The sequence below is a fragment of the Alligator sinensis genome, unplaced genomic scaffold (assembly GCF_000455745.1).
Source record: "Alligator sinensis unplaced genomic scaffold, ASM45574v1 scaffold366_1, whole genome shotgun sequence".
Taxonomy (NCBI): Eukaryota; Metazoa; Chordata; order Crocodylia; family Alligatoridae; genus Alligator; species Alligator sinensis.
Genome location: NW_005841851.1, coordinates 356,270 through 361,028, shown reverse-complemented (window position 1 = coordinate 361,028; position 4,759 = coordinate 356,270).

Here is a 4,759-nt window from a genome sequence, read left to right as displayed (position 1 = left end):
GTAAGATGCTTTCTAGATGGTATCTTTTTCTTTAACATTGCTTCATTTTGTTGACTTAAGGCTCTAACTACTTTTTCAGCTTTCAGACGCGTTTTGTCACATTTCAGGAGGAAAATATTTTAAATGTAAATATTTTAATTGCAGTTTATAAAAACTGAAGTCTTGGCTAATGGATTCAAGTCTCTAGACACTAAATAACGGCATCAAACTTGGAAAGATTTGGGCATTGTTAAAGACAAAATAATGCTGAAGCTTTAAGCACAGTACTTTTTTAAAATTAATATTGACTTCTTTAAAAGAACTAGCTCAAAACAACATGTGTCATCTCATTCACTTGTTTGAGGCATAACAGATAGAGTTTGTGCTGTTATTGTGATATGGCAGAAATCTAAACCTAAACCTGTATTATATATGTTTACAGATCAGAGAAGAGAACAAGTTTTGAAAGAATAAAGGGCATGGAGTGAGGGTGTCTTCATACAACTAATGTGAGAGAGATGTTCAGAAGTACAAACTTGAACTAGGGAAGGAGAGAGAGGGGAGTATTTGAGATGAATGTTTTCACAGTGCTTTGGGATCCTCTGAAAGGAATGGTAGTAGTGAAAGGAATAAAAACCAAGGGGAAAGTCTCTGGTTTAGATAGAGAGATACTACATGTGCAAGGCTTCAGTCAAGATTTTTTTTTTCTTTCAGAAGGAGGACGTAGCACATCTGTCTAAAACTAAAAATCTGACACTTAAGGATCTCTGAAAATAGATTTCTGCTTGAAATTGAACTGAAATCTAATCCTAGGCTTCACTGACTCCGAAATCAGCTTGAAGATGCTCCAGAAAATGAGGCAGAAAAGACCTTAAGGATTCCACCTCTTAGCTAGGTAGCTGGTATGGGTTTTGCATTGTTGTATTCCTTTGGAAATGGGAACTAACACAGCCTCCAGCTCCCTCTGCCTGAAGTTCAGGAGTCAGTTTGAATTAGAGGAAAATTTGATTAGTATTTTGCACACTTCAGGTTTCAGGCTCCAGCTGTTCATAGGGGAATCTCATTGTATATCAACAAGTCTTAAAGTTGCAACATCCTCTCTGACTTGCAATAATCACACCCAGCAATTTGTAACCACTGAAGTTCTCAGTTAAGTAGTTGCGGAGGCTAATGGCTTAACCTTAGTATTGCACAATTAAGAAGGACTTCTTTGTGCTGGTTATTAACTGTGTTTGCATAGTACATGCGAATCCTGCAGAGGCTGGGTTTCTTCAAGGTACCTCATTATCTGAACTTTATAGTCCTCTCCTTTTAATTTGGAATTTTAGAATGAAAGCCGTCTTGCCTCCAATCCAGCCAGGTTGAAGAAAAAAATATTTGTGTAATTTGCATCTGCTCCAAATTGGAATAATTTGTTAGACATTATTTGGAACAAAGCAACCCTTCTCAGGGACGTTGCCAAGCCACAACTCAAATTCTAAATAGGCCCCGTCCTATTACAGACTCTAGTACCTTCAATTATTAAAACTGAAAACATAGCGGCATAAAATGTTGCTTATGCAGCTAGTTGACTTCCTGCCCTTTGCTCAGCTTGAGCTATGCTAGCTCTTCAGTTTCACATTAATTGGCCTGTCCAAGTAGCTTTAGTGTTTGGCTTCACAACAGTGCAAGGGAATATTTAACTGCAAGAAGAAGAAAAATTCAAACTGTTTGTGTTCAAATTGCACCCTTTCGAGACCTTACATTTCAGGGTATTTTTAAGAGGTTGGAGTATTGCATTTTTGCAGAACCTATAAATTAGTTGAAACATTCCATTTTGGTCTTTTTTTTTCCCCTTGAAATGAAGTTCCACGAGTCTGCCAAAAATCAGAGCAACTTGAAGAACCAATTTTTAAATTTTTTTTTCTGTGAACCTACCAGTTTTGATGCCCATCTGCTTGGAAAGGGAGAGATGACCTACCCTGCACTTCCAGAGTAGGATCTCCTATTTTTATAGCCTGCTTTTATACTAGCAAGTATTTGAGAATAACATGCCACTACTATTGGTTCGGCTCCACTGGTACCATCACGAGATCACTGCAGTTAATGGCATAGTCATTTTTACTACTGGTGGGGTTGATTGTCATGACACAACAGTTAACAATGCCTTATCCTTGTCTCTGTCAGCATTGTGGTGATAGTGCTGCTTATTAAAGAGACACTGCTTCTTATGCAGGCACACCTTCTCTAGTCAAGACCACATGTAGATCAGTCCTACTTACTTCCATCCCAAATTTACTGGATGCTAGGAGGAGACAGATAAATCTTGCTTTCCCTCCCTCCCTGGATATGTAAGCAAAGTACTTTCTCATAAGGGGGGAATCCACACATGCTATTTCCCTTGCCAAAGAGATGGGTGTGCATTCATAGGAGGGTTCAGCGTGTCAATGGTAAGCATGCTCTGCTCTGCTCAGTGCAGATGTTGAGCCTTGCAAAGCAGAGAGCATTCCTGTGATCCTGACCCTGGCGATGCACTTCAGGGAGAATGAGGAATGCAGTGCAGAAGTGCAGGGCAGTCACACGTTTGCCCGCTGCCCAGCTTTTGTTTGCCAGTTCGGAGAAGGCAAGAACAGTTTCAAACCTCAAGCTGTTGCTTTGGCAAAGCTGCACAGGCAGCCTAGGATGTAGCATACAGATCTTCCTCATTTATTATTCTGTCTTGTGCATCATATTAAAAATAAATGAGAAGTTTTTCTTCCTATGAGTTCCAAACAAGGAGAAATTAGATGCCCCAATTATGTTCCTTTTGCAGCATATATTTGATGCAGCAGGAGAAACTTTGTTGGTTTAATTACTGTGCCCTAGCTCAATGAAGGATTTCACTGTTTTATATACCAGGGAATAAGTATAGTATGGGCAGTGGAACAGAGAGCTTTCCCCATTTCATTTGCCAGTTTTCCTTACTTTTTAATTTCAGGTGGGTCAAAGAAGTTGAATTCCTTACGGTCTCTTCAGTTTTTGGCTCCTTCAGGGTGCTGGCAGTGGTGATCATTTCAGGTGATATGGACACTTGGTCTATGGGATCTGTGCTGAGATCCCAGTTTCACTTCATGTTGGTCAGCAATATTGGTGACATTTGTAACTTGTCTTTCAAATCATTCAGTCTAGATTAATATGCAACCCAGATGTCAAAGATGCAGTATAAGCCTCAAGTATTTGTGAGTCTAGCTGAATTCTGTCATTTATTTAATTTCTCTCATAACTTGTTTTATTATTGCACTAACTAGGAGAAACTTATGTCTACTGTAAATTACAAGCACAGGAATCATAACTTGGTCACAAAGAGAGGTTTATTTTCAGCAAACTTACAGAAAGAGATCACTTATTAACCCCTCCCTGTAAAAAATAAATAAATAAAAATTGCTGAAATGCTTCCCCCCCATTTCTTTACCTTTTATCTTGCAAGAGAAATGGATAGTTGCCCACTTGGAATCATTCCAAACTGATCTACAGCCAGTTCCATTTCTTGAGCCAGCAAGTTTACCACTTAAGTTTCCTTAATGGCACTGGGATTCGTTTAGCCTAGTACCCAATAAAATCCATGTGTTATGACCTGCATGTCTTGCAATCAAATGGGTATGTTAGAAATCCAGTTTAAATCTTACTTTTAGAGAAAAGGCACTGTGTTTCACACAATTAATTTTAAGACCTCTGACAAGAATAAGAAGAGGTAGAATGAGAAAAACAAATTAAGCCACTGTTTAATCCCTAAACATAAGATTGCAGTTAACAAAAGTGTAATTATGATTAAGAGGATACGTAAAACTATCGGCATGAAGAAGAAGAAACCAAACATCCACGACGAAGTAGAAGATTTGCCATTAAATGCCCTAGAGGCAGCAATCTGATGTGTAATATCTCAGCATGACCCTTAATTCCAATTTTGTCTTTCGGTATTGTCACAGTTGAGAGACACCGCTGAGGTTTTTTCTGTCTCAGCTCGTTTCCCATTTCAACCCAAATGGTTTGTTTTTCAGCCAAAAATCTCATTTAAGCTACCCTTCCCTACTGGGAAACAGAGCGCGCGGGCTGCTCCAGTCCAAGTTCACAGTTGAGGGGACGTGGAAACTTCTGCTAGTCCTCCTCCGCACCTGTGCGCACCTTGTTTAATGGTGCCCGAAGTGGTTTTTTTCCTGTGTCCATACAAATCACTAGAGCTTTTGGTTTCAAAACAATACCTTTTATTAGACCAACTAGCAAGAAAAGTCGTGCCCTTTTCCAGTTGGTCTGATACAAGGTATCATTTTGGAACCAGGAGTTCTAGTTATTGTATGTCTTTGTGTCCCAGGCCAACACGGCTACCACGTAGCCCTCTCGGGGGGGTGGCTCTCCCTGCTGGGACCCCCGGGAGCAGGATGAAACGAGCCGGGGCTGCAGTGCTGGAGGAAGCGGGGGGAGGACGAGGGCTTTTTTGTTTGGTTGTTTCACTCTCGGCTCCGCTCCGCAGCCCGAGCTCGTCCCTGCGGGCAGAGGGGAAAGGTCCCGCGTTACTTGATGCTGAGCCCTGGGCGCGTCGGTGGCCCGCATGTGCTGGGCCGTGACAGTCGGGGCACGGGGGGGGCGGGGGGCGCGTCTGCCCTGCACGCCGCCTCCCCCAGCGCAGCGGGCACCGGCCATCCCCGGCGCGGGGCCCTCCCTCCCCCGCAGCGCCAGGCGCCTCCTCCCGCCCACCCGCTCCCTCCCTCCGCGGTGAGTCACGACGGAGGAGGCGGGCGCCCCCCCCCCCCCCCCCCCCCCCCTC